This window comes from Aulonocara sp. 'chitande type north' Nkhata Bay, linkage group LG5 (genome assembly GCF_057382095.1).
Source record: "Aulonocara sp. 'chitande type north' Nkhata Bay isolate Kocher_YH1m ecotype deep benthic linkage group LG5, A_spYH_male_GT1.1, whole genome shotgun sequence".
Lineage (NCBI taxonomy): Eukaryota > Metazoa > Chordata > Actinopteri > Cichliformes > Cichlidae > Aulonocara > Aulonocara sp. 'chitande type north' Nkhata Bay.
In genome coordinates this window covers 408,663-435,965 of record NC_141348.1, presented here as the reverse complement: position 1 = coordinate 435,965, position 27,303 = coordinate 408,663, and the positions used below count along the sequence as shown (strand labels likewise).

At 57.0% G+C, this 27,303-nt stretch overlaps 7 non-coding genes and 12 pseudogenes across 7 annotated transcripts; all 19 read right to left on the bottom strand.

Moving 5' to 3' along the window:
* Positions 1-506: 506 nt before the first annotated feature.
* Positions 507-625, bottom strand: LOC147329011 (5S ribosomal RNA). The gene has a single exon (XR_015129349.1). It is a non-coding gene; the product is annotated as a 5S ribosomal RNA (ribosomal RNA).
* A 978-nt stretch (positions 626-1,603) lies between these two features.
* Positions 1,604-1,722, bottom strand: LOC147329010 (5S ribosomal RNA; annotated as a pseudogene).
* Positions 1,723-3,950: 2,228 nt separating this feature from the next.
* Positions 3,951-4,069, bottom strand: LOC147329009 (5S ribosomal RNA; annotated as a pseudogene).
* Positions 4,070-4,728: 659 nt separating this feature from the next.
* Positions 4,729-4,847, bottom strand: LOC147329008 (5S ribosomal RNA). Its single transcript, XR_015129348.1, has one exon. It is a non-coding gene; the product is annotated as a 5S ribosomal RNA (ribosomal RNA).
* Positions 4,848-5,745: 898 nt separating this feature from the next.
* On the bottom strand, positions 5,746-5,864 carry LOC147329007 (5S ribosomal RNA). The gene has a single exon (XR_015129347.1). It is a non-coding gene; the product is annotated as a 5S ribosomal RNA (ribosomal RNA).
* Positions 5,865-7,321: 1,457 nt separating this feature from the next.
* Positions 7,322-7,440, bottom strand: LOC147329006 (5S ribosomal RNA). The gene has a single exon (XR_015129346.1). It is a non-coding gene; the product is annotated as a 5S ribosomal RNA (ribosomal RNA).
* Positions 7,441-8,617: 1,177 nt separating this feature from the next.
* Positions 8,618-8,736, bottom strand: LOC147329005 (5S ribosomal RNA). Its single transcript, XR_015129749.1, has one exon. It is a non-coding gene; the product is annotated as a 5S ribosomal RNA (ribosomal RNA).
* Positions 8,737-10,390: 1,654 nt separating this feature from the next.
* LOC147329004 (5S ribosomal RNA) lies at positions 10,391-10,509 on the bottom strand (annotated as a pseudogene).
* A 699-nt stretch (positions 10,510-11,208) lies between these two features.
* LOC147329003 (5S ribosomal RNA) lies at positions 11,209-11,327 on the bottom strand (annotated as a pseudogene).
* Positions 11,328-12,227: 900 nt separating this feature from the next.
* On the bottom strand, positions 12,228-12,346 carry LOC147329002 (5S ribosomal RNA; annotated as a pseudogene).
* Positions 12,347-13,125: 779 nt separating this feature from the next.
* Positions 13,126-13,244, bottom strand: LOC147329001 (5S ribosomal RNA; annotated as a pseudogene).
* Positions 13,245-15,395: 2,151 nt separating this feature from the next.
* On the bottom strand, positions 15,396-15,514 carry LOC147329000 (5S ribosomal RNA; annotated as a pseudogene).
* Positions 15,515-16,586: 1,072 nt separating this feature from the next.
* Positions 16,587-16,705, bottom strand: LOC147328999 (5S ribosomal RNA). Its single transcript, XR_015129504.1, has one exon. It is a non-coding gene; the product is annotated as a 5S ribosomal RNA (ribosomal RNA).
* A 1,717-nt stretch (positions 16,706-18,422) lies between these two features.
* LOC147328998 (5S ribosomal RNA) lies at positions 18,423-18,541 on the bottom strand (annotated as a pseudogene).
* A 1,072-nt stretch (positions 18,542-19,613) lies between these two features.
* Positions 19,614-19,732, bottom strand: LOC147328997 (5S ribosomal RNA). The gene has a single exon (XR_015129491.1). It is a non-coding gene; the product is annotated as a 5S ribosomal RNA (ribosomal RNA).
* Positions 19,733-21,530: 1,798 nt separating this feature from the next.
* Positions 21,531-21,649, bottom strand: LOC147328996 (5S ribosomal RNA; annotated as a pseudogene).
* An 898-nt stretch (positions 21,650-22,547) lies between these two features.
* LOC147328995 (5S ribosomal RNA) lies at positions 22,548-22,666 on the bottom strand (annotated as a pseudogene).
* Positions 22,667-24,038: 1,372 nt separating this feature from the next.
* Positions 24,039-24,147, bottom strand: LOC147328994 (5S ribosomal RNA; annotated as a pseudogene).
* Positions 24,148-25,911: 1,764 nt separating this feature from the next.
* On the bottom strand, positions 25,912-26,020 carry LOC147328993 (5S ribosomal RNA; annotated as a pseudogene).
* Between the last annotated feature and the right edge of the window lie 1,283 nt (positions 26,021-27,303).

Genomic DNA, 27,303 nt, shown 5'->3' with positions numbered 1-27,303 from the left:
CTGGATTGTTGAAGATGGCCTCAGGAACCAGCACAGGGCCTGGTGTGTTGTACATGGCCACAGCTAGCAGCACAGGGCCTGGTTTGGTGAAGATGGCCTCGGCCAGAAGCGCAGGGCCTGGTGTGATGTGAGTGGCCTGAGCAAGAGCCACAGGCCCTGGTGTGGTGTAAGTGGCCTGAGCAAGAGCCACAGGCCCTGGTGTGGTGTAAGTGGCCTCAATAGCAAATAAGGCCCTGGTGTGGTGTAAGTGGCCTCAGCCAGTGCCACAGGCCCTGGTGTGGTGTAAGTGGCCTGAGCAAGAGCCAAAGACCCTGGTGTGGTGTAATTGGCCTCAATAGCAACTAAGGCCCTGGTGTGGTGTAGGTGGCATCAGCTAGCAGCACAAGACATTGGAAAACAGCCAAAAGCAATGTCGTTAATGTACCCTCATTAATGGGCAGCTGCTTTTGGTCTTTTAATACACCCCTTCTCTGGATCAAAAGCGGTTCAATGACATGAAAATGAAAGGCTTACAGCACCAGGTATTCCCAGGCAGTCTCCCATCCAAGTACTAACCAAGCCCAGCCCTGCTTAGCTTCCGAGATCAGACGAGGTCGGGCGTGCTCAGGGTGGTATGGCCGTAAGCTGCTGGCTCCAGCACAATGTCTCAATTTATGGATTCAAGTGATTAGGTGGCAAGTACCTGAAGTTACGAAGATAATCCTATAACCATACCTGCATGTTTGCATAATACCCTAACCCAAAGGCTCAGTTTGGCATTTACCCAACAGCACAGGCCCTGGATTGTTGAAGATGGCCTCAGGAACCAGCACAGGGCCTGGTGTGTTGTACATGGCCACAGCAAGCAGCACAGGGCCTGGTTTGGTGAAGATGGCCTCGGCCAGAAGCACAGGGCCTGGTGTGATATGAGTGGCCTGAGCAAGAGCCACAGGCCCTGGTGTGTTGTAAGTGGCCTCAGCCAGCAGCCACAGGCCCTGGTGTGGTGTAGGTGGCCTCAGCCAGCAGCCACAGGCCCTTGTGTGGTGTAAGTGGCCTCAGCCAGCAGCCACAGGCTCTGGTGTGGTGTAAGTGGCCTCAGCCAGCAGCCACAGGCCCTGGTGTGGTGTAAGTGGCCTCAGCCAGCAGCCACAGGCCCTGGTGTGGTGTAGGTGGCCTCAGCCAGCAGCCACAGGCCCTGGTGTGGTGTAAGTGGCCTCAATAGCAACTAAGGCCCTGGTGTGGTCTAAGCGGCCTGAGCCAGTGCCACAGGCCCTGGTGTGGTGTAAGTGGCCTGAGCAAGAGCCACAGACCCTGGTGTGGTGTAAATGGCCTCAATAGCAACTAAGGCCCTGGTGTGGTGTATGTGGCCTCAGCCAGCAGCCACAGGCCCTGTTGTGGTGTAACTGGCCTCAGCCAGAGCAACAGGCCCTGATGTGGTGTAAGTGGCCCCAGCCGGTCACTCAGGCCCTGGTGTGGTGTAGGTGGCATCAGCTAGCAGCACAAGACATTGGAAAAGAGCCAAAAGCAATGTCGTTAATGTGCCCTCATTAATGGGGAGCTGCTTTTGGTCTTTTAATACACCCCTTCTCTGGATCAAAAGCGGTTCAATGACATGAAAATGAAAGCCTTACAGCACCAGGTATTCCCAGGCAGTCTCCCATCCAAGTACTAACCAAGCCCAGCCCTGCTTAGCTTCCGAGATCAGACGAGGTCGGGCGTGCTTAGGGTGGTATGGCCGTAAGCTGCTGGCCCCAGCACAATGTCTCAATTTATGGATTCAAGTGATTAGGTGGCAAGTACCTGAAGTTACGAAGACAATCCTATAACCATACCTGCATGTTTGCATAATACCCTAACCCAAAGGCTCAGTTTGGCATTTATCCAACAGCACAGGCCCTGGATTGTTGAAGATGGCCACAGCAAGCAGCACAGGGCCTGGTTTGGTGAAGATGGCCTCAGCCAGAAGCACAGGGCCTGGTGTGATATGAGTGGCCTGAGCAAGAGCCACAGGCCCTGGTGTGGTGTAAGTGGAATCAGCCAGCAGCCACAGGCCCTGGTGTGGTGTAAGTGGCCTGAGCCAGAGCCACAGGCCCTGGTGTGGTGTAACTGGCCTGAATAGCAAATAAGGCCCTGGTGTGGTGTAAGTGGCCTCAGCCAGAGCCACAGGCCCTGGTGTGGTGTAAGTGGCCTCAATAGCAACTAAGGCCCTGGTGTGGTGTAAGTGGCCTCAGCCAACAGCCACAGGCCCTGGTATGGTGTAAGTGGCCTCAGCCAGCAGCCACAGGCCCTGGTGTGGTGTAAGTGGCCAGAAGCGCAGGGCCTGGTGTGATGTGAGTGGCCTGAGCAAGAGCCACAGACCCTGGTGTGGTGTAATAGGCCTCAATAGCAACTAAGGCCCTGGTGTGGTGTATGTGGCCTCAGCCAGCAGCCACAGGCCCTGGTGTGGTGTAACTGGCCTCAGCCAGCAGCCACAGGCCCTGGTGTGGTGTAAGTGGCCTCAGCCAGAGCCACAGGCCCTGATGTGGTGTAAGTCGCCTCAGCTAGCAGCACAGGGCCTGGTTTGGTGAAGATGGCCTCGGCCAGAAGCACAGGACCTGGTTTGATATGAGTGGCCTGAGCCAGCAGCCACAGGCCCTGGTGTGGTGTAAGTGGCCTCAGCCAGCAGCAACAGGCCCTGGTGTGGTGTAAGTCGCCTCAGCCAGAAGCCACAGGCACTGGTGTGGTGTAAGTGGCCTCAGCCAGCAGCAACAGGCCGTGGTGTGGTGTAAGTCGCCTCAGCAAGCAGCCACAGGCCCTGGTGTGGTGTAGGTGGTCTCAGCCAGCAGCCACAGTTCCTGGTGTGGTGTAAGTGGCCTCAGCCAGCAGCCACAGGCCCTGGTGTGGTGTAAGTGGCCTCAGCAAGAGCCACAGACCCTGGTGTGGTGTAATTGGCCTAAGCCAGAGCCACAGGCCCTGGTGTGGTGTAAGTGGCCTGAGCAAGAACCACAGGGCCTGGTTTGGTGAAGATGGCCTCGGCCAGAAGCGCAGGGCCTGGTGTGATGTGAGTGGCCTGAGCAAGAGCCACAGGCCCTGGTGTGGTGTAAGTGGCCTCAGCCAGCAGCCACAGGCCCTGGTGTGGTGTAAGTCGCCTCAGCCAGAAGCCACAGGCACTGGTGTGGTGTAAGTGGCCTCAGCCAGCAGCAAAAGGGCCCTGGTGTGGTGTAAGTCGCCTCAGCCAGCAGCCACAGGCCCTGGTGTGGTGTAGGTGGCCTCAGCCAGCAGCCACAGGCCCTGGTGTGGTGTAAGTGGCCTCAGCCAGTGCCACAGGCCCTGGTGTGGTGTAAGTGGCCTGAGCAAGAGCCACAGACCATGGTGTGGTGTAATTGGCCTCAATAGCAACTAAGGCCCTGGTGTGGTGTAAGTGGCCTCAGCCAGCAGCCACAGGCCCTGGTGTGGTGTAGGTGGCCTCAGCCAGCAGCCACAGGCCCTGGTGTGGTGTAGGTGGCCTCAGCCAGCAGCCACAAGCCCTTGTGTGGTGTAAGTGGCCTCAGCCAGCAGCCACAGGCCCTGGTGTGGTGTAAGTGGCCTCAGCCAGTGCCACAGGCCCTGGTGTGGTGTAAGTGGCCTGAGCAAGAGCCACAGACCATGGTGTGGTGTAATTGGCCTCAATAGCAACTAAGGCCCTGGTGTGGTGTAAGTGGCCTCAGCCAGCAGCCACAGGCCCTGGTGTGGTGTAAGTGGCCTCAGCCAGCAGCCACAGGCCCTGGTGTGGTGTAAGTGGCCTCAGCCAGAGCCACAGGCCCTGATGTGGTGTAAGTGGCCCCAGCCGGTCACTCAGGCCCTGGTGTGGTGTAGGTGGCATCAGCTAGCAGCACAAGACATTGGAAAACAGCCAAAAGCAATGTCGTTAATGTGCCCTCATTAATGGGCAGCTGCTTTTGGTCTTTTAATACACCCCTTCTCTGGATCAAAAGTGGTTCAATGACATGAAAGGCTTACAGCACCAGGTATTCCCAGGCAGTCTCCCATCCAAGTACTAACCAAGCCCAGCCCTGGTCAGCTTCCGAGATCAGACGAGGTCGGGCGTGCTCAGGGTGGTATGGCCGTAAGCTGCTGGCCCCAGCACAATGTCTCAATTTATGGATTCAGGTGATTAGGTGGCAAGTACCTGAAGTTACGAAGACAATCCTATAACCCTACCTTCATGTTTGCATAATACCCTAACCCAAAGGCTCAGTTTAGCATTTATCCAACAGCACAGGCCCTGGATTGTTGAAGATGGCCTCAGGAACCAGCACAGGGCCTGGTGTGTTGTACATGGCCACAGCTAGCAGCACAGGGCCTGGTTTGGTGAAGATGGCCTCGGCCAGAAGCGCAGGGCCTGGTGTGATGTGAGTGGCCTGAGCAAGAGCCACAGGCCCTGGTGTGGTGTAAGTGGCCTGAGCAAGAGCCACAGGCCCTGGTGTGGTGTAAGTGGCCTCAATAGCAAATAAGGCCCTGGTGTGGTGTAAGTGGCCTCAGCCAGTGCCACAGGCCCTGGTGTGGTGTAAGTGGCCTGAGCAAGAGCCAAAGACCCTGGTGTGGTGTAATTGGCCTCAATAGCAACTAAGGCCCTGGTGTGGTGTAGGTGGCATCAGCTAGCAGCACAAGACATTGGAAAACAGCCAAAAGCAATGTCGTTAATGTACCCTCATTAATGGGCAGCTGCTTTTGGTCTTTTAATACACCCCTTCTCTGGATCAAAAGCGGTTCAATGACATGAAAATGAAAGGCTTACAGCACCAGGTATTCCCAGGCAGTCTCCCATCCAAGTACTAACCAAGCCCAGCCCTGCTTAGCTTCCGAGATCAGACGAGGTCGGGCGTGCTCAGGGTGGTATGGCCGTAAGCTGCTGGCTCCAGCACAATGTCTCAATTTATGGATTCAAGTGATTAGGTGGCAAGTACCTGAAGTTACGAAGATAATCCTATAACCATACCTGCATGTTTGCATAATACCCTAACCCAAAGGCTCAGTTTGGCATTTACCCAACAGCACAGGCCCTGGATTGTTGAAGATGGCCTCAGGAACCAGCACAGGGCCTGGTGTGTTGTACATGGCCACAGCAAGCAGCACAGGGCCTGGTTTGGTGAAGATGGCCTCGGCCAGAAGCACAGGGCCTGGTGTGATATGAGTGGCCTGAGCAAGAGCCACAGGCCCTGGTGTGTTGTAAGTGGCCTCAGCCAGCAGCCACAGGCCCTGGTGTGGTGTAGGTGGCCTCAGCCAGCAGCCACAGGCCCTTGTGTGGTGTAAGTGGCCTCAGCCAGCAGCCACAGGCCCTGGTGTGGTGTAAGTGGCCTCAGCCAGTGCCACAGGCCCTGGTGTGGTGTAATTGGCCTCAATAGCAACTAAGGCCCTGGTGTGGTGTAAGTGGCCTGAGCAAGAGCCACATACCCTGGTGTGGTGTAATTGGCCTCAATAGCAACTAAGGCCCTGGTGTGGTGTAGGTGGCCTCAGCCAGCAGCCACAGGCCCTGGTGTGGTGTAAGTGGCCTCAGCCAGCAGCCACAGGCCCTGGTGTGGTGTAAGTGGCCTCAGCCAGAGCAACAGGCCCTGATGTGGTGTAAGTGGCCCCAGCCGGTCACTCAGGCCCTGGTGTGGTGTAGGTGGCATCAGCTAGCAGCACAAGACATTGGAAAACAGCCAAAAGCAATGTCGTTAATGTGCCCTCATTAATGGGGAGCTGCTTCTGGTCTTTTAATACACCCCTTCTCTGGATCAAAAGCGGTTCAATGACATGAAAATGAAAGGCTTACAGCACCAGGTATTCCCAGGCAGTCTCCCATCCAAGTACTAACCAAGCCCAGCCCTGCTTAGCTTCCGAGATCAGACGAGGTCGGGCGTGCTCAGGGTGGTATGGCCGTAAGCTGCTGGCCCCAGCACAATGTCTCAATTTATGGATTCAAGTGATTAGGTGGCAAGTACCTGAAGTTACGAAGACAATCCTATAACCATACCTGCATGTTTGCATAATACCCTAACCAAAAGGCTCAGTTTGGCATTTATCCAACAGCACAGGCCCTGGATTGTTGAAGATGGCCTCAAGAACCAGCACAGGACCTGGTGTGTTTTACATGGCCACAGCAAGCAGCACAGGGCCTGGTTTGGTGAAGATGGCCTCAGCAAGCAGCCACAGGCCCTGGTTTGGTGTAAGTGGCCTCAGCTAGCAGCACAGGCCCTGGTGTGATGTGAGTGGCCTGAGCAAGAGCCACAGGCCTTGGTGTGGTGTAAGTGGCCTCAGCCAGCAGCCACAGGCCCTGGTGTGGTGTAAGTCGCCTCAGCCAGAAGCCACAGGCCCTGGTGTGGTGTAGGTGGCCTCAGCCAGCAGCAAAAGGGCCCTGGTGTGGTGTAAGTCGCCTCAGCCAGCAGCCACAGGCCCTGGTGTGGTGTAGGTGGCCTCAGCCAGCAGCCACAGGCCCTGGTGTGGTGTAAGTGGCCTCAGCCAGCAGCCACAGGCCCTGGTGTGGTGTAAGTGGCCTCAGCCAGCAGCCACAGGCCCTGGTGTGGTGTAAGTCGCCTCAGACAGAAGCCACAGGCACTGGTGTGGTGTAAGTGGCCTCAGCCAGCAGCAAAAGGGCCCTGGTGTGGTGTAAGTCGCCTCAGCCAGCAGCCACAGGCCCTGGTGTGGTGTAGGTGGCCTCAGCCACCAGCCACAGGCCCTGGTGTGGTGTAAGTGGCCTCAGCCAGCAGCCACAGGCCCTGGTGTGGTGTAAGTGGCCTCAGCCAGCAGCCACAGGCCCTGGTGTGGTGTAAGTGGCCTCAGCCAGTGCCACAGGCCCTGGTGTGGTGTAAGTGGCCTGAGCAAGAGCCACAGGCCCTGGTGTGGTGTAAGTGGCCTGAGCAAGAGCCACAGACCCTGGTGTGGTGTAATTGGCCTCAATAGCAACTAATGCCCTGGTGTGGTGTAGGTGGCCTAAGCCAGCAGCCACAGGCCCTGGTGTGGTGTAAGTGGCCTGAGCAAGAGCCACAGGCCCTGGTGTGGTGTAAGTGGCCTGAGCAAGAGCCACAGACCCTGGTGTGGTGTAATTGGCCTCAATAGCAACTAATGCCCTGGTGTGGTGTAGGTGGCCTCAGCCAGCAGCCACAGGCCCTGGTGTGGTGAAAGTGGCCTCAGCCAGAGCCACAGGCCCTGATGTGGTGTAAGTGGCCCCAGCCGGTCACTCAGGCCCTTGTGTGGTGTAGGTTGCATCAGCTAGCAGCACAAGACATTGGAAAAGAGCCAAAAGCAGTGTCGTTAATGTGCCCTCATTAATGGGCAGCTGCTTTTGGTCTTTTAATACACCCCTTCTCTGGATCAAAAGCGGTTCAATGACATGAAAATCAAAGGCTTACAGCACCAGGTATTCCCAGGCAGTCTCCCATCCAAGTACTAACCAAGCCCAGCCCTGCTTAGCTTCCGAGATCAGACGAGGTCGGGCGTGCTCAGGGTGGTATGGCCGTAAGCTGTTGGCCCCAGCACAATGTCTCAATTTATGGATTCAAGTGATTAGGTGGCAAGTACCTGAAGTTACGAAGACAATGCTATGACCATACCTGCATGTTTGCATAATACCCTAACCCAAAGGCTCAGTTTGGCATTTATCCAACAGCACAGGCCCTGGATTGTTGAAGATGGCCTCAGGAACCAGCACAGGGCCTGGTGTGTTGTACATGGCCACAGCAAGGAGCACAGGGCCTGGTTTGGTGAAGATGGCCTCGGCCAGAAGCGCAGGGCCTGGTGTGATGTGAGTGGCCTGAGCAAGAGCCACAGGCCTTGGTGTGGTGTAAGTGGCCTCAGCCAGCAGCCACAGGCCCTGGTGTGGTGTAGGTGGCCTCAGCCAGCAGCCACAGGCCCTGGTGTGGTGTAGGTGGCCTCAGCCAGCAGCCACAGGCCCTGGTGTGGTGTAAGTGGCCTCAGCCAGCAGCCACAGGCCCTGGTGTGGTGTAAGTGGCCTGAGCAAGAGCCACAGGCCCTGGTGTGGTGTAAGTGGCCTGAGCAAGAGCCACAGACCCTGGTGTGGTGTAATTGGCCTCAATAGCAACTAATGCCCTGGTGTGGTGTAGGTGGCCTCAGCCAGCAGCCACAGGCCCTGGTGTGGTGTAAGTGGCCTCGGCCAGCAGCCACAGGCCCTGGTGTGGTGTAAGTCGCCTCAGCCAGAAGCCACAGGCACTGGTGTGGTGTAAGTGGCCTCAGCCAGCAGCAAAAGGGCCCTGGTGTGGTGTAAGTCGCCTCAGCCAGCAGCCACAGGCCCTGGTGTGGTGTAGGTGGCCTCAGCCAGCAGCCACAGGCCCTTGTGTGGTGTAATTGGCCTCAATAGCAACTAAGGCCCTGGTGTGGTGTAAGTGGCCTCAGCCAGTGCCACAGGCCCTGGTGTGGTGTAAGTGGCCTGAGCAAGAGCCACAGACCCTGGTGTGGTGTAATTGGCCTCAATAGCAACTAAGGCCCTGGTGTGGTGTAGGTGGCCTCAGCCAGCAGCCACAGGCCCTGGTGTGGTGTAGGTGGCATCAGCTAGCAGCACAAGACATTGGAAAACAGCCAAAAGCAATGTCGTTAATGTGCCCTCATTAATGGGCAGCTGCTTTTGGTCTTTTAATACACCCCTTCTCTGGATCAAAAGCGGTTCAATGACATGAAAATCAAAGGCTTACAGCACCAGGTATTCCAAGGCAGTCTCCCATCCAAGTACTAACCAAGCCCAGCCCTGCTTAGCTTCCGAGATCAGACGAGGTCGGGCGTGCTCAGGGTGGTATGGCCGTAAGCTGCTGGCTCCAGCACAATGTCTCAATTTATGGATTCAAGTGATTAGGTGGCAAGTACCTGAAGTTACGAAGACAATCCTATAACCATACCTGCATGTTTGCATAATACCCTAACCAAAAGGCTCAGTTTGGCATTTATCCAACAGCACAGGCCCTGGATTGTTGAAGATGGCCTCAAGAACCAGCACAGGACCTGGTGTGTTTTACATGGCCACAGCAAGCAGCACAGGGCCTGGTTTGGTGAAGATGGCCTCGGCCAGAAGCGCAGGGCCTGGTGTGATGTGAGTGGCCTGAGCAAGAGCCACAGGTCTTGGTGTGGTGTAAGTGGCGTCAGCCAGCAGCCACAGGCCCTGGTGTGGTGTAAGTCGCCTCAGCCAGAAGCCACAGGCACTGGTGTGGTGTAAGTGGCCTCAGCCAGCAGCAAAAGGGCCCTGGTGTGGTGTAAGTCGCCTCAGCCAGCAGCCACAGGCCCTGGTGTGGTGTAGGTGGCCTCAGCCAGCAGCCACAGGCCCTGGTGTGGTGTAAGTGGCCTCAGCCAGCAGCCACAGGCCCTGGTGTGGTGTAAGTGGCCTGAGCAATAGCCACAGGCCCTGGTGTGGTGTAAGTGGCCTGAGCAAGAGCCACAGACCCTGGTGTGGTGTAATTGGCCTCAATAGCAACTAATGCCCTGGTGTGGTGTAGGTGGCCTCAGCCAGCAGCCACAGGCCCTGGTGTGGTATAAGTGGCCTAAGCCAGCAGCCACAGGCCCTGGTGTGGTGTAAGTGGCCTCAGCCAGCAGCCACAGGCCCTGGTGTGGTGTAAGTCGCCTCAGCCAGAAGCCACAGGCACTGGTGTGGTGTAAGTGGCCTCAGCCAGCAGCAAAAGGGCCCTGGTGTGGTGTAAGTCGCCTCAGCCAGCAGCCACAGGCCCTGGTGTGGTGTAGATGGCCTCAGCCAGCAGCCACAGGCCCTGGTGTGGTGTAAGTGGCCTCAGCCAGCAGCCACAGGCCCTGGTGTGGTCTAAGTGGCCTCAGTCAGAAGCACAGGCCCTGGTGTGATATGAGTGGCCTGAGCAAGAGCCACAGGCCCTGGTGTGGTGTAAGTGGCCTGAGCAAGAGCCACAGGCCCTGGCGTGGTGTAAGTGGCCTGAGCAAGAGCCACAGGCCCTGGTGTGGTGTAAGTGGCCTCAGCCAGCAGCCACAAGCCCTGGTGTGGTGTAAGTGGCCTCAGCCAGCAGCCACAGGCCCTGGTGTGGTGTAAGTGGCCTCAGCCAGTGCCACAGGCCCTGGTGTGATGTAAGTGGCCTGAGCAAGAGCCACAGACCATGGTGTGGTGTAATTGGCCTCAATAGCAACTAAGGCCCTGGTGTGGTGTAAGTGGCCTCAGCCAGCAGCCACAGGCCCTGGTGTGGTGTAAGTGGCCTCAGCCAGCAGCCACAGGCCCTGGTGTGGTGTAAGTGGCCTCAGCCAGAGCCACAGGCCCTGATGTGGTGTAAGTGGCCCCAGCCGGTCACTCAGGCCCTGGTGTGGTGTAGGTGGCACCAGCTAGCAGCACAAGACATTGGAAAACAGCCAAAAGCAATGTCGTTAATGTGCCCTCATTAATGGGCAGCTGCTTTTGGTCTTTTAATACACCCCTTCTCTGGATCAAAAGCGGTTCAATGACATGAAAATGAAAGGCTTACAGCACCAGGTATTCCCAGGCAGTCTCCCCTCCAAGTACTAACCAAGCCCAGCCCTGCTCAGCTTCCGAGATCAGACGAGGTCGGGCGTGCTCAGGGTGGTATGGCCGTAAGGTGCTGGCCCCAGCACAATGTCTCAATTTATGGATTCAGGTGATTAGGTGGCAAGTACCTGAAGTTACGAAGACAATCCTATAACCCTACCTTCATGTTTGCATAATACCCTAACCCAAAGGCTCAGTTTAGCATTTATCCAACGGCACAGGCCCTGGATTGTTGAAGATGGCCTCAGGAACCAGCACAGGGCCTGGTGTGTTGTACATGGCCACAGCTAGCAGCACAGGGCCTGGTTTGGTGAAGATGGCCTCGGCCAGAAGCGCAGGTCCTGGTGTGATATGAGTGGCCTGAGCAAGAGCCACAGGCCCTGGTGTGGTGTAAGTGGCCTGAGCAAGAGCCACAGGCCCTGGTGTGGTGTAAGTGGCCTCAATAGCAAATAAGTCCCTGGTGTGGTGTAAGTGGCCTCAGCCAGCAGCCACAGGCCCTGGTGTGGTGTAAGTGGCCTCAGCCAGTGCCACAGGCCCTGGTGTGGTGTAAGTGGCCTGAGCAAGAGCCAAAGACCCTGGTGTGGTGTAATTGGCCTCAATAGCAACTAAGGCCCTGGTGTGGTGTAGGTGGCATCAGCTAGCAGCACAAGACATTGGAAAACAGCCAAAAGCAATGTCGTTAATGTGCCCTCATTAATGGGCAGCTGCTTTTGGTCTTTTAATACACCCCTTCTCTGGATCAAAAGCGGTTCAATGACATGAAAATGAAAGGCTTACAGAACCAGGTATTCCCAGGCAGTCTCCCATCCAAGTACTAACCAAGCCCAGCCCTGCTTAGCTTCCGAGATCAGACGAGGTCGGGCGTGCTCAGGGTGGTATGGCCGTAAGCTGCTGGCCCCAGCACAATGTCTCAATTTATGGATTCAAGTGATTAGGTGGCAAGTACCTGAAGTTACGAAGACAATCCTATAACCATAACTGCATGTTTGCATAATACCCTAACCCAAAGGCTCAGTTTGGCATTTATCCAACAGCACAGGCCCTGGATTGTTGAAGATGGCGTCAGGAACCAGCACAAGGCCTGGTGTGTTGTACATGGCCACAGCAAGCAGCACAGGGCCTGGTTTGGTGAAGATGGCCTCGGCCAGAAGCACAGGGCCTGGTGTGATATGAGTGGCCTGAGCAAGAGCCACAGACCCTGGTGTGTTGTAAGTGGCCTCAGCCAGCAGCCACAGGCCCTGGTGTGGTGTAGGTGGCCTCAGCCAGCAGCCACAGGCCCTGGTGTGTTGTAAGTGGCCTCAGCCAGCAGCCACAGGCCCTGGGGTGGTGTAGGTGGCCTCAGCCAGCAGCCACAGGCCCTTGTGTGGTGTAATTGGCCTCAATAGCAACTAAGGCCCTGGTGTGGTGTAGGTGGCCTCAGCCAGCAGCCACAGGCCCTGGTGTGGTGTAAGTGGCCTCAGCCAGTGCCACAGGCCCTGGTGTGGTGTAAGTGGCCTGAGCAAGAGCCACAGACCCTGGTGTGGTGTAATTGGCCTCAATAGCAACTAAGGCCCTGGTGTGGTGTAGGTGGCCTCAGCCAGCAGCCACAGGCCCTGGTGTGGTGTAAGTGGCATCAGCCAGCAGCCACAGGCCCTGGTGTGGTGTAAGTGGCATCAGCTAGCAGCACAAGACATTGGAAAACAGCCAAAAGCAATGTCGTTAATGTGCCCTCATTAATGGGCAGCTGCTTTTGGTCTTTTAATACACCCCTTCTCTGGATCAAAAGCGGTTCAATGACATGAAAATGAAAGGCTTACAGCACCAGGTATTCCCAGGCAGTCTCCCATCCAAGTACTAACCAAGCCCAGCCCTGCTTAGCTTCCGAGATCAGACTAGGTCGGGCGTGCTCAGGGTGGTATAGCCGTAAGCTGCTGGCCCCAGCACAATGTCTCAATTTATGGATTCAAGTGATTAGGTGGCAAGTACCTGAAGTTACGAAGACAATCCTATAACCATACCTGCATGTTTGCATAATACCCTAACCCAAAGGCTCAGTTTAGCATTTATCCAACAGCACAGGCCCTGGATTGTTGAAGATGGCCTCAGGAACCAGCACAGGGCCTGGTGTGTTGTACATGGCCACAGCTAGCAGCACAGGGCCTGGTTTGGTGAAGATGGCCTCGGCCAGAAGAGCAGGGCCTGGTGTGATGTGAGTGGCCTGAGCAAGAGCCACAGGCCCTGGTGTGGTGTAAGTGGCCTGAGCAAGAGCCACAGGCCCTGGTGTGGTGTAAGTCGCCTCAGCCAGCAGCCACAGGCCCTGGTGTGGTCTAAGCGGCCTGAGCCAGTGCCACAGGCCCTGGTGTGGTGTAAGTGGCCTGAGCAAGAGCCACAGACCCTGGTGTGGTGTAAATGGCCTCAATAGCAACTAAGGCCCTGGTGTGGTGTATGTGGCCTCAGCCAGCAGCCACAGGCCCTGTTGTGGTGTAACTGGCCTCAGCCAGAGCAACAGGCCCTGATGTGGTGTAAGTGGCCCCAGCCGGTCACTCAGGCCCTGGTGTGGTGTAGGTGGCATCAGCTAGCAGCACAAGACATTGGAAAAGAGCCAAAAGCAATGTCGTTAATGTGCCCTCATTAATGGGGAGCTGCTTTTGGTCTTTTAATACACCCCTTCTCTGGATCAAAAGCGGTTCAATGACATGAAAATGAAAGGCTTACAGCACCAGGTATTCCCAGGCAGTCTCCCATCCAAGTACTAACCAAGCCCAGCCCTGCTTAGCTTCCGAGATCAGACCCGGTCGGGGGTGCTTAGGGTGGTATGGCCGTAAACTGCTGGCCCCAGCACAATGTCTCAATTTATGGATTCAAGTGATTAGGTGGCAAGTACCTGAAGTTACGAAGACAATCCTATAACCATACCTGCATGTTTGCATAATACCCTAACCCAAAGGCTCAGTTTGGCATTTATCCAACAGCACAGGCCCTGGATTGTTGAAGATGGCCTCAGGAACCAGCACAGGGCCTGGTGTGTTGTACATGGCCACAGCAAGCAGCACAGGGCCTGGTTTGGTGAAGATGGCCTCAGCCAGAAGCACAGGGCCTGGTGTGATATGAGTGGCCTGAGCAAGAGCCACAGGCCCTGGTGTGGTGTAAGTGGAATCAGCCAGCAGCCACAGGCACTGGTGTGGTGTAAGTGGCCTCAGCCAGCAGCCACAGGCCCTGGTGTGGTGTAGGTGGCCTCAGCCAGCAGCCACAGGCCCTGGTGTGGTGTAAGTGGCCTCAGCCAGAGCCACGGGCCCTGATGTGGTGTAAGTGGCCCCAGCCGGTCACTCAGGCCCTGGTGTGGTGTAAGTGGCCTCAGCCAGTGCCACAGGCCCTGGTGTGGTGTAAGTGGCTTGAGCAAGAGCCACAGACCCTGGTGTGGTGTGATTGGCCTCAGCCAGCAGCCACAGGCCCTGGTGTGGTGTAAGTCGCCTCAGACAGAAGCCACAGGCACTGGTGTGGTGTAAGTGGCCTCAGCCAGCAGCAAAAGGGCCCTGGTGTGGTGTAAGTCGCCTCAGCCAGCAGCCACAGGCCCTGGTGTGGTGTAGGTGGCCTCAGCCACCAGCCACAGGCCCTGGTGTGGTGTAAGTGGCCTCAGCCAGCAGCCACAGGCCCTGGTGAGGTGTAAGTGGTCTCAGCCAGCAGCCACAGGCCCTGGTGTGGTGTAAGTGGCCTCAGCCAGTGCCACAGGCCCTGGTGTGGTGTAAGTGGCCTGAGCAAGAGCCACAGGCCCTGGTGTGGTGTAAGTGGCCTGAGCAAGAGCCACAGACCCTGGTGTGGTGTAATTGGCCTCAATAGCAACTAATGCCCTGGTGTGGTGTAGGTGGCCTCAGCCAGCAGCCACAGGCCCTGGTGTGGTGTAAGTGGCCTGAGCAAGAGCCACAGGCCCTGGTGTGGTGTAAGTGGCCTGAGCAAGAGCCACAGACCCTGGTGTGGTGTAATTGGCCTCAATAGCAACTAATGCCCTGGTGTGGTGTAGGTGGCCTCAGCCAGCAGCCACAGGCCCTGGTGTGGTGAAAGTGGCCTCAGCCAGAGCCACAGGCCCTGATGTGGTGTAAGTGGCCCCAGCCGGTCACTCAGGCCCTTGTGTGGTGTAGGTTGCATCAGCCAGCAGCCACAGGCCCTGGTGTGGTGTAAGTGGCCTCAGCCAGCAGCCACAGGCCCTGGTGTGGTCTAAGTGGCCTCAGCAAGAGCCACAGGCCCTGGTGTGGTGTAAGTGGCCTGAGCAAGAGCCACAGGCCCTGGTGTGGTGTAAGTGGCCTCAATAGCAAATAAGGCCCTGGTGTGGTGTAAGTGGCCAGAAGCGCAGGGCCTGGTGTGATGTGAGTGGCCTGAGCAAGAGCCACAGACCCTGGTGTGGTGTAATTGGCCTCAATAGCAACTAAGGCCCTGGTGTGGTGTATGTGGCCTCAGGCAGCAGCCACAGGCCCTGTTGTGGTGTAACTGGCCTCAGCCAGAGCCACAGGCCCTGATGTGGTGTAAGTGGCCCCAGCCGGTTACTCAGGCCCTGGTGTGATGTAGGTGGCCTCAGCCAGCCGCCACAGGCCCTGGTGTGGTGTAAGTGGCCTCAGCCAGCAGCCACAGGCCCTGGTGTGGTGTAAGTGGCCTGAGCAAGAGCCACAGACCATGGTGTGGTGTAATTGGCCTCAATAGCAACTAAGGCCCTGGTGCGGTGTAGGTGGCCTAAGCCAGCAGCCACAGGCCCTGGTGTGGTGTAAGTGGCCTCAGCCAGAGCCACAGGCCCTGACGTGGTGTAAGTGGCCCCAGCCGGTCACTCAGGCCCTGGTGTGGTGTAGGTGGCATCAGCTAGCAGCACAAGACATTGGAAAAGAGCCAAAAGCAATGTCGTTAATGTGCCCTCATTAATGGGCAGCTGATTTTGGTCTTTTAATACACCCCTTCTCTGGATCAAAAGCGGTTCAATGACATGAAAATGAAAAGCTTACAGCACCAGGTATTCCCAGGCAGTCTCCCATCCAAGTACTAACCAAGCCCAGCCCTGCTCAGCTTCCGAGATCAGACGAGGTCAGGCGTGCTCAGGGTGGTATGGCCGTAAGCTGCTGGCCGTAAGCTGCTGGCCCCAGCACAATGTCTCAATTTATGGATTCAGGTGATTAGGTGGCAAGTACCTGAAGTTACGAAGACAATCCTATAACCCTACCTTCATGTTTGCATAATACCCTAACCCAAAGGCTCAGTTTAGCATTTATCCAACAGCACAGGCCCTGGATTGTTGAAGATGGCCTCAGGAACCAGCACAGGGCCTGGTGTGTTGTACATGGCCACAGCTAGCAGCACAGGGCCTGGTTTGGTGAAGATGGCCTCGGCCAGAAGCGCAGGGCCTGGTGTGATGTGAGTGGCCTGAGCAAGAGCCACAGGCCCTGGTGTGGTGTAAGTGGCCTGAGCAAGAGCCACAGGCCCTGGTGTGGTGTAAGTGGCCTCAATAGCAAATAAGGCCCTGGTGTGGTGTAAGTGGCCTCAGCCAGCAGCCACAGGCCCTGGTGTGGTGTAAGTGGCCTCAGCCAGTGCCACAGGCCCTGGTGTGGTGTAAGTGGCCTGAGCAAGAGCCACAGGCCCTGGTGTGGTGTAAGTGGCCTCAGCCAGCAGCCACAGGCCCTGGTGTGGTGTAAGTCGCCTCAGCCAGAAGCCACAGGCACTGGTGTGGTGTAAGTGGCCTCAGCCAGCAGCAAAAGGGCCCTGGTGTGGTGTAAGTCGCCTCAGCCAGCAGCCACAGGCCCTGGTGTGGTGTAGGTGGCCTCAGCCAGCAGCCACAGGCCCTGGTGTGGTGTAAGTGGCCTCAATAGCAACTAAGGCCCTGGTGTGGTGTAAGTGGCTTCAGCCAGCAGCCACAGGCTCTGGTGTGGTGTAACTGGCCTCAGCCAGCAGCCACAGGCCCTGGTGTGGTGTAACTGGCCTCAGCCAGAGCCACAGCCCCTGATGTGGTGTAAGTGGCCCCAGCCGGTCACTCAGGCCCTGGTGTGGTGTAGGTGGCATCAGCTAGCAGCACAAGACATTGGAAAAGAGCCAAAAGCAATATGATTAATGTCCCCTTATTAATGGGTAGCTGCTTTTGGTCTTTTAATACACCCCTTCTCTGGATCAAAAGCGATTCAATGACATGAAAATGAAAGGCTTACAGCACCAGGTATTCCCAGGGAGTCTCCCATCCAAGTACTAACCAAGCCCAGCCCTGCTTAGCTTCCGAGATCAGACGAGGTCGGGCGTGCTCAGGGTGGTATGGCCGTAAGCTGCTGGCCCCAGCACAATGTCTCAATTTATGGATTCAAGTGATTAGGTGGCAAGTACCTGAAGTTACGAAGATAATCCTATAACCATACCTGCATGTTTGCATAATACCCTAACCCAAAGGCTCAGTTTGGCATTTATCCAACAGCACAGGCCCTGGATTGTTGAAGATGGCCTCAGGAACCAGCACAGGGCCTGGTGTGTTGTACATGGCCACAGCAAGCAGCACAGGGCCTGGTTTGGTGAAGATGGCCTCGGCCAGAAGCACAGGGCCTGGTGTGATATGAGTGGCCTCAGCCAGCAGCCACAGGCCCTGGTGTGGTGTAAGTGGCCTCAGCCAGCAGCAAAAGGGCCCTGGTGTGGTGTAAGTGGCCTCAGCCAGCAGCCACAGGCCCTGGTGTGGTGTAAGTGGCCTCAGCCAGCAGCCACAGGCCCTGGTGTGGTGTAAGTGGCCTCAGCCAGCAGCCACAGGCCCTGGTGTGGTGTAAGTGGCCTCAGCCAGTGCCACAGGCCCTGGTGTGGTGTAAGTGGCCTGAGCAAGAGCCACAGACCCTGGTGTGGTGTAATTGGCCTCAATAGCAACTAATGCCCTGGTGTGGTGTAGGTGGCCTCAGCCAGCAGCCACAGGCCCTGGTGTGGTGTAAGTGGCCTGAGCAAGAGCCACAGGCCCTGGTGTGGTGTAAGTGGCCTGAGCAAGAGCCACAGACCCTGGTGTGGTGTAATTGGCCTCAATAGCAACTAATGCCCTGGTGTGGTGTAGGTGGCCTCAGCCAGCAGCCACAGGCCCTGGTGTGGTGAAAGTGGCCTCAGCCAGAGCCACAGGCCCTGATGTGGTGTAAGTGGCCCCAGCCGGTCACTCAGGCCCTTGTGTGGTGTAGGTTGCATCAGCCAGCAGCCACAGGCCCTGGTGTGGTGTAAGTGGCCTCAGCCAGCAGCCACAGGCCCTGGTGTGGTCTAAGTGGCCTCAGCAAGAGCCACAGGCCCTGGTGTGGTGTAAGTGGCCTGAGCAAGAGCCACAGGCCCTGGTGTGGTGTAAGTGGCCTCAATAGCAAATAAGGCCCTGGTGTGGTGTAAGTGGCCAGAAGCGCAGGGCCTGGTGTGATGTGAGTGGCCTGAGCAAGAGCCACAGACCCTGGTGTGGTGTAATTGGCCTCAATAGCAACTAAGGCCCTGGTGTGGTGTATGTGGCCTCAGGCAGCAGCCACAGGCCCTGTTGTGGTGTAACTGGCCTCAGCCAGAGCCACAGGCCCTGATGTGGTGTAAGTGGCCCCAGCCGGTTACTCAGGCCCTGGTGTGATGTAGGTGGCCTCAGCCAGCCGCCACAGGCCCTGGTGTGGTGTAAGTGGCCTCAGCCAGCAGCCACAGGCCCTGGTGTGGTGTAAGTGGCCTGAGCAAGAGCCACAGACCATGGTGTGGTGTAATTGGCCTCAATAGCAACTAAGGCCCTGGTGTGGTGTAGGTGGCCTAAGCCAGCAGCCACAGGCCCTGGTGTGGTGTAAGTGGCCTCAGCCAGAGCCACAGGCCCTGACGTGGTGTAAGTGGCCCCAGCCGGTCACTCAGGCCCTGGTGTGGTGTAGGTGGCATCAGCTAGCAGCACAAGACATTGGAAAAGAGCCAAAAGCAATGTCGTTAATGTGCCCTCATTAATGGGCAGCTGATTTTGGTCTTTTAATACACCCCTTCTCTGGATCAAAAGCGGTTCAATGACATGAAAATGAAAAGCTTACAGCACCAGGTATTCCCAGGCAGTCTCCCATCCAAGTACTAACCAAGCCCAGCCCTGCTCAGCTTCCGAGATCAGACGAGGTCAGGCGTGCTCAGGGTGGTATGGCCGTAAGCTGCTGGCCGTAAGCTGCTGGCCCCAGCACAATGTCTCAATTTATGGATTCAGGTGATTAGGTGGCAAGTACCTGAAGTTACGAAGACAATCCTATAACCCTACCTTCATGTTTGCATAATACCCTAACCCAAAGGCTCAGTTTAGCATTTATCCAACAGCACAGGCCCTGGATTGTTGAAGATGGCCTCAGGAACCAGCACAGGGCCTGGTGTGTTGTACATGGCCACAGCTAGCAGCACAGGGCCTGGTTTGGTGAAGATGGCCTCGGCCAGAAGCGCAGGGCCTGGTGTGATGTGAGTGGCCTGAGCAAGAGCCACAGGCCCTGGTGTGGTGTAAGTGGCCTGAGCAAGAGCCACAGGCCCTGGTGTGGTGTAAGTGGCCTCAATAGCAAATAAGGCCCTGGTGTGGTGTAAGTGGCCTCAGCCAGCAGCCACAGGCCCTGGTGTGGTGTAAGTGGCCTCAGCCAGTGCCACAGGCCCTGGTGTGGTGTAAGTGGCCTGAGCAAGAGCCACAGGCCCTGGTGTGGTGTAAGTGGCCTCAGCCAGCAGCCACAGGCCCTGGTGTGGTGTAAGTCGCCTCAGCCAGAAGCCACAGGCACTGGTGTGGTGTAAGTGGCCTCAGCCAGCAGCAAAAGGGCCCTGGTGTGGTGTAAGTCGCCTCAGCCAGCAGCCACAGGCCCTGGTGTGGTGTAGGTGGCCTCAGCCAGCAGCCACAGGCCCTGGTGTGGTGTAAGTGGCCTCAATAGCAACTAAGGCCCTGGTGTGGTGTAAGTGGCTTCAGCCAGCAGCCACAGGCTCTGGTGTGGTGTAACTGGCCTCAGCCAGCAGCCACAGGCCCTGGTGTGGTGTAACTGGCCTCAGCCAGAGCCACAGCCCCTGATGTGGTGTAAGTGGCCCCAGCCGGTCACTCAGGCCCTGGTGTGGTGTAGGTGGCATCAGCTAGCAGCACAAGACATTGGAAAAGAGCCAAAAGCAATATGATTAATGTGCCCTTATTAATGGGTAGCTGCTTTTGGTCTTTTAATACACCCCTTCTCTGGATCAAAAGCGATTCAATGACATGAAAATGAAAGGCTTACAGCACCAGGTATTCCCAGGGAGTCTCCCATCCAAGTACTAACCAAGCCCAGCCCTGCTTAGCTTCCGAGATCAGACGAGGTCGGGCGTGCTCAGGGTGGTATGGCCGTAAGCTGCTGGCCCCAGCACAATGTCTCAATTTATGGATTCAGGTGATTAGGTGGCAAGTACCTGAAGTTACGAAGATAATCCTATAACCATACCTGCATGTTTGCATAATACCCTAACCCAAAGGCTCAGTTTGGCATTTATCCAACAGCACAGGCCCTGGATTGTTGAAGATGGCCTCAGGAACCAGCACAGGGCCTGGTGTGTTGTACATGGCCACAGCAAGCAGCACAGGGCCTGGTTTGGTGAAGATGGCCTCGGCCAGAAGCACAGGGCCTGGTGTGATATGAGTGGCCTCAGCCAGCAGCCACAGGCCCTGGTGTGGTGTAAGTGGCCTCAGCCAGCAGCAAAAGGGCCCTGGTGTGGTGTAAGTGGCCTCAGCCAGCAGCCACAGGCCCTGGTGTGGTGTAAGTGGCCTCAGCCAGCAGCCACAGGCCCTGGTGTGGTGTAAGTGGCCTCAGCCAGCAGCCACAGGCCCTGGTGTGGTGTAAGTGGCCTCAGCCAGTGCCACAGGCCCTGGTGTGGTGTAAGTGGCCTGAGCAAGAGCCACAGACCCTGGTGTGGTGTAATTGGCCTCAATAGCAACTAAGGCCCTGGTGTGGTGTAGGTGGCCTCAGCCAGCAGCCACAGGCCCTGGTGTGGTGTAAGTGGCCTCAGCCAGCAGCCACAGGCCCTGGTGTGGTCTAAGTTGCCTCAGCCAGAAGCACAGGGCCTGGTGTGATATGAGTGGCCTGAGCAAGAGCCACAGGCCCTGGTGTGGTGTAAGTGGCCTGAGCAAGAGCCACAGGCCCTGGTGTGGTGTAAGTGGCCTCAATAGCAACTAAGGCCCTGGTGTGCTGTAAGTGGCTTCAGCCAGCAGCCACAGGCTCTGGTGTGGTGTAACTGGCCTCAGCCAGCAGCAACAGGCCCTGGTGTGGTGTAAGTCGCCTCAGCAAGCAGCCACAGGCCCTGGTGTGGTGTAGGTTGCCTCAGCCAGCAGCCACAGGCCCTGGTGTGGTGTAAGTGGCCTCAGCCAGCAGCCACAGGCCCTGGTGTGGTCTAAGTGGCCTCAGCAAGAGCCACAGGCCCTGGTGTGGTGTAAGTGGCCTGAGCAAGAGCCACAGGCCCTGGTGTGGTGTAAGTGGCCTCAATAGCAAATAAGGCCCTGGTGTGGTGTAAGTGGCCAGAAGCGCAGGGCCTGGTGTGATGTGAGTGGCCTGAGCAAGAGCCACAGACCCTGGTGTGGTGTAATTGGCCTCAATAGCAACTAAGGCCCTGGTGTGGTGTATGTGGCCTCAGGCAGCAGCCACAGGCCCTGTTGTGGTGTAACTGGCCTCAGCCAGAGCCACAGGCCTTGATGTGGTGTAAGTGGCCCCAGCCGGTTACTCAGGCCCTGGTGTGGTGTAGGTGGCCTCAGCCAGCCGCCACAGGCCCTGGTGTGGTGTAAGTGGCCTCAGCCAGCAGCCACAGGCCCTGTTGTGGTGTAAGTGGCCTGAGCAAGAGCCACAGACCATGGTGTGGTGTAATTGGCCTCAATAGCAACTAAGGCCCTGGTGTGGTGTAGGTGGCCTAAGCCAGCAGCCACAGGCCCTGGTGTGGTGTAAGTGGCCTCAGCCAGAGCCACAGGCCCTGATGTGGTGTAAGTGGCCCCAGCCGGTCACTCAGGCCCTGGTGTGGTGTAGGTGGCATCAGCTAGCAGCACAAGACATTGGAAAAGAGCCAAAAGCAATGTCGTTAATGTGCCCTCATTAATGGGCAGCTGCTTTTGGTCTTTTAATACACCCCTTCTCTGAATCAAAAGCGGTTCAATGACATGAAAATGAAAAGCTTACAGCACCAGGTATTCCCAGGCAGTCTCCCATCCAAGTACTAACCAAGCCCAGCCCTGCTCAGCTTCCGAGATCAGACGAGGTCAGGCGTGCTCAGGGTGGTATGGCCGTAAGCTGCTGGCCCCAGCACAATGTCTCAATTTATGGATTCAGGTGATTAGGTGGCAAGTACCTGAAGTTACGAAGACAATCCTATAACCCTACCTTCATGTTTGCATAATACCCTAACCCAAAGGCTCAGTTTAGCATTTATCCAACAGCACAGGCCCTGGATTGTTGAAGATGGCCTCAGGAACCAGCACAGGGCCTGGTGTGTTGTACATGGCCACAGCTAGCAGCACAGGGCCTGGTTTGGTGAAGATGGCCTCGGCCAGAAGCGCAGGGCCTGGTGTGATGTGAGTGGCCTCAGCCAGCAGCCACAGGCCCTGGTGTGGTGTAAGTCGCCTCAGCCAGAACCCACAGGCCCTGGTGTGGTGTAACTGGACTCAGCCAGAGCCACAGCCCCTGATGTGGTGTAAGTGGCCCCAGCCGGTCACTCAGGCCCTGGTGTGGTGTAAGTGGCCTCAGCCAGCAGCCACAGGCCCTGGTGTGGTGTAAGTGGCCTAAGCCAGTGCCACAGGCCCTGGTGTGGTGTAAGTGGCCTGAGCAAGAGCCACAGGCCCTGGTGTGGTGTAAGTGGCCTGAGCAAGAGCCACAGACCCTGGTGTGGTGTAATTGGCCTCAATAGCAACTAAGGCCCTGGTGTGGTGTAGGTGGCCTCAGCCAGCAGCCACAGGCCCTGGTGTGGTGTAAGTGGCCTCAGCCAGAGCCACAGGCCCTGATGTGGTGTAAGTGGCCCCAGCCGGTCACTCAGGCCCTTGTGTGGTGTAGGTGGCATCAGCTAGCAGCACAAGACATTGGAAAAGAGCCAAAAGCAATGTCGTTAATGTGCCCTCATTAATGGGCAGCTGCTTTTGGTCTTTTAATACACCCCTTCTCTGGATCAAAAGCGGTTCAATGACATGAAAATGAAAGCCTTACAGCACCAGGTATTCCCAGGCAGTCTCCCATCCAAGTACTAACCAAGCCCAGCCCTGCTTAGCTTCCGAGATCAGACGAGGTCGGGCGTGCTTAGGGTGGTATGGCCGTAAGCTGCTGGCCCCAGCACAATGTCTCAATTTATGGATTCAAGTGATTAGGTGGCAAGTACCTGAAGTTACGAAGACAATCCTATAACCATACCTGCATGTTTGCATAATACCCTAACCCAAAGGCTCAGTTTGGCATTTATCCAACAGCACAGGTCCTGGATTGTTGAAGATGGCCTCAGGAACCAGCACAGGGCCTGGTGTGTTGTACATGGCCACAGCAAGCAGCACAGGGCCTGGTTTGGTGAAGATGGCCTCGGCCAGAAGCACAGGGCCTGGTGTGATATGAGTGGCCTGAGCAAGAGCCACAGGCCCTGGTGTGGTGTAAGTGGAATCAGCCAGCAGCCACAGGCCCTGGTGTGGTGTAAGTGGCCTCAGCCAGAGCCACAGGCCCTGGTGTGGTGTAACTGGCCTCAATGGCAAATAAGGCCCTGGTGTGGTGTAAGTGGCCTCAGCCAGAGCCACAGGCCCTGGTGTGGTGTAAGTGGCCTCAATAGCAACTAAGGCCCTGGTGTGGTGTAAGTGGCCTCAGCCAGCAGTCACAGGCCCTGGTGTGGTGTAAGTCGCCTCAGCCAGCAGCCACAGGCTCTGGTGTGGTGTGGTGTAAGTCGCCTCAGCCAGCAGCCACAGGCCCTGGTATGGTGTAAGTGGCCTCAGCCAGCAGCCACAGGCCCTGGTGTGGTTTAACTGGCCTCAGCCAGCAGCCACAGGCCCTGGTGTGGTGTAAGTGGCCTCAGCCAGAGCCACAGGCCCTGATGTGGTGTAAGTCGCCTCAGCTAGCAGCACAGGGCCTGGTTTGGTGAAGATGGCCTCGGCCAGAAGCACAGGGCCTGGTGTGATATGAGTGGCCTGAGCAAGAGCCACAGGCCCTGGTGTGGTGTAAGTGGCCTGAGCAAGAGCCACAGGCCCTGGTGTGGTGTAAGTGGCCTCAATAGCAAATAAGGCCCTGGTGTGGTGTAAGTGGCCTCAGCCAGCAGCCACAGGCCCTGGTGTGGTGTAAGTGGCCTCAGCCAGTGCCACAGGCCCTGGTGTGGTGTAAGTGGCCTGAGCAAGAGCCACAGACCCTGGTGTGGTGTAAATGGCCTCAATAGCAACTAAGGCCCTGGTGTGTTGTATGTGGCCTCAGCCAGCAGCCACAGGCCCTGGTGTGGTGTAAGTGGCCTCAGCCAGAGCCACAGACCCTGATGTGGTGTAAGTGGCCCCAGCCGGTCACTCAGGCCCTGGTGTGGTGTACGTGGCATCAGCTAGCAGCACAAGACATTGGAAAAGAGCCAAAAGCAATGTCGTTAATGTGCCCTCATTAATGGGCAGCTGCTTTTGGTCTTTTAATACACCCCTTTTCTGGATCAAAAGCGGTTCAATGACAGGAAAAGGAAAGGCTTACAGCACCAGGTATTCCCCCATCCAAATACTAACCAAGCCCAGCCCTGCTTAGCTTCCGAGATCAGACGAGGTCGGGCGTGCTGAGGGTGGTATGGCCGTAAGCTGCTGGCCCCAGCACAATGTCTCAATTTATGGATTCAAGTGATTAGGTGGCAAGTACCTGAATTTACGAAGACAATCCTATAACCCTACCTGCATGTTTGCATAATACCCTAACCCAAAGGCTCAGTTTAGCATTTATCCAACAGCACAGGTCCTGGATTGTTGAAGATGGCCTCAGGAACCAGCACAGGGCCTGGTGTGTTGTACATGGCCACAGCAAGCAGCACAGGGCCTGGTTTGGTGAAGATGGCCTCGGCCAGAAGCACAGGGCCTGGTGTGATATGAGTGGCCTGAGCAAGAGCCACAGGCCCTGGTGTGGTGTAAGTGGAATCAGCCAGCAGCCACAGGCCCTGGTGTGGTGTAAGTGGCCTCAGCCAGAGCCACAGGCCCTGGTGTGGTGTAAGTGGCCTCAGCCAGAGCCACAGGCCCTGGTGTGGTGTAAATGGCCTCAATAGCAACTAAGGCCCTGGTGTGGTGTAGGTGGCCTCAGCCAGCAGCCACAGGCTCTGGTGTGGTGTAAGTCGCCTCAGCCAGCAGCCACAGGCCCTGGTATGGTGTAAGTGGCCTCAGCCAGCAGCCACAGGCCCTGGTGTGGTTTAACTGGCCTCAGCCAGCAGCCACAGGCCCTGGTGTGGTGTAAGTGGCCTCAGCCAGAGCCACAGGCCCTGATGTGGTGTAAGTCGCCTCAGCTAGCAGCACAGGGCCTGGTTTGGTGAAGATGGCCTCGGCCAGAAGCACAGGGCCTGGTTTGATATGAGTGGCCTGAGCCAGCAGCCACAGGCCCTGGTGTGGTGTAAGTGGCCTCAGCCAGCAGCCAAAGGCCCTGGTGTGTTGTAAGTGGCCTCAGCCAGCAGCAACAGGCCCTGGTGTGGTGTAAGTGGCCTCAGCCAGAAGCCACAGGCACTGGTGTGGTGTAAGTGGCCTCAGCCAGCAGCAACAGGCCCTGGTGTGGTGTAAGTCGCCTCAGCAAGCAGCCACAGGCCCTGGTTTGGTGTAGGTGGCCTCAGCCAGAGCCACAGGCCCTGATGTGGTGTAAGTGGCCCCAGCCGGTCACTCAGGCCCTGGTGTGGTGTAAGTGGCCTCAATAGCAAATAAGGCCCTGGTGTGGTGTAAGTGGCCTCAGCCAGCAGCCACAGGCCCTGGTGTGGTCTAAGTGGCCTCAGCCAGTGCCACAGGTCCTGGTGTGGTGTAAGTGGCCTGAGCAAGAGCCAAAGACCCTGGTGTGGTGTAATTGGCCTCAATAGCAACTAAGGCCCTGGTGTGGTGTAAGTGGCCTGAGCAAGAGCCACAGGCCCTGGTGTGGTGTAAGTGGCCTCAGCCAGCAGCCACAGGCCCTGGTGTGGTGTAGGTGGCCTCAGCCAGCAGCCACAGGCCCTTGTGTGGTGTAAGTGGCCTCAGCCAGCAGCCACAGGCCCTGGTGTGGTGTAACTGGCCTGAGCAAGAGCCACAGGCCCTGGTGTGGTGTAAGTGGCCTCAGCCAGAGCCACAGGCCCTGGTGTGGTGTAAGTGGCCTCAATAGCAAATAATGCCCTGGTGTGGTGTAAGTGGCCTCAGCCAGAGCCACAGGCCCTGATGTGGTGTAAGTGGCCCCAGCCGGTCAATCAGGCCCTGGTGTGGTGTAGGTGGCATCAGCTAGCAGCACAAGACATTGGAAAACAGCCAAAAGCAATGTCGTTAATGTGCCCTCATTAATGGGCAGCTGCTTTTGGTCTTTTAATACACCCCTTCTCTGGATCAAAAGCGGTTCAATGACAGGAAAAAGAAAGGCTTACAGCACCAGGTATTCCCCCATCCAAGTACTAACCAAGCCCAGCCCTGCTTAGCTTCCGAGATCAGACGAGGTCGGGCGTGCTCAGGGTGGTATGGCCGTAAGCTGCTGGCCCCAGCACAATGTCTCAATTTATGGATTCAAGTGATTAGGTGGCAAGTACCTGAAGTTACGAAGACAATCCTATAACCATACCTGCATGTTTGCATAATACCCTAACCCAAAGGCTCAGTTTGGCATTTATCCAACAGCACAGGCCCTGGATTGTTGAAGATGGCCTCAGGAACCAGCACAGGGCCTGGTGTGTTGTACATGGCCACAGCAAGCAGCACAGGGCCTGGTTTGGTGAAGATGGCCTCGGCCAGAAGCGCAGGGCCTGGTGTGATGTGAGTGGCCTGCGCAAGAGCCACAGGCCCTGGTGTGGTGTAAGTGGAATCAGCCAGCAGCCACAGGCCCTGGTGTGGTGTAAGTGGCCTCAGCCAGAGCCACAGGCCCTGGTGTGGTGTAACTGGCCTCAATAGCAAATAAGGCCCTGGTGTGGTGTAAGTGGCCTCAGCCAGAGCCACAGGCCCTGGTGTGGTGTAAGTGGCCTCAATAGCAACTAAGGCCCTGGTGTGGTGTAAGTGGCCTCAGCCAGCAGTCACAGGCCCTGGTGTGGTGTAGGTGGCCTCAGCCAGCAGCCACAGGCTCTGGTGTGGTGTAAGTCGCCTCAGCCAGCAGCCACAGGCCCTGGTGTGGTGTAGGTGGCCTCAGCCAGCAGCCACAGGCCCTGGTGTGGTGTAATTGGCCTCAGCCAGCAGCCACAAGCCCTGGTGTGGTGTAAGTGGCCTCAGCCAGCAGCCACAGGCCCTGGTGTGGTGTAAGTGGCCTCAGCCAGTGCCACAGGCCCTGGTGTGGTGTAAGTGGCCTGAGCAAGAGCCACAGAGCCTGGTGTGGTGTAATTGGCCTCAGCCAGCAGCCACAGGCCCTGGTGTGGTGTAAGTCGCCTCAGCCAGAAGCCACAGGCACTGGTGTGGTGTAAGTGGCCTCAGCCAGCAGCAAGAGGGCCCTGGTGTGGTGTAAGTGGCCTCAGCCAGCAGCCACAGGCCCTGGTGTGGTGTAAGTGGCCTCAGCCAGAGCCACAGGCCCTGGTGTGGTGTAACTGGCCTCAATAGCAAATAAGGCCCTGGTGTGGTGTAAGTGGCCTCAGCCAGAGCCACAGGCCCTGGTGTGGTGTAAGTGGCCTCAATAGCAACTAAGGCCCTGGTGTGGTGTAGGTGGCCTCAGCCAGCAGCCACAGGCTCTGGTGTGGTGTAAGTCGCCTCAGCCAGTGCCACAGGCCCTGGTGTGGTGTAAGTGGCCTCAGCCAGCAGCAAAAGGGCCCTGGTGTGGTGTAAGTCGCCTCAGCCA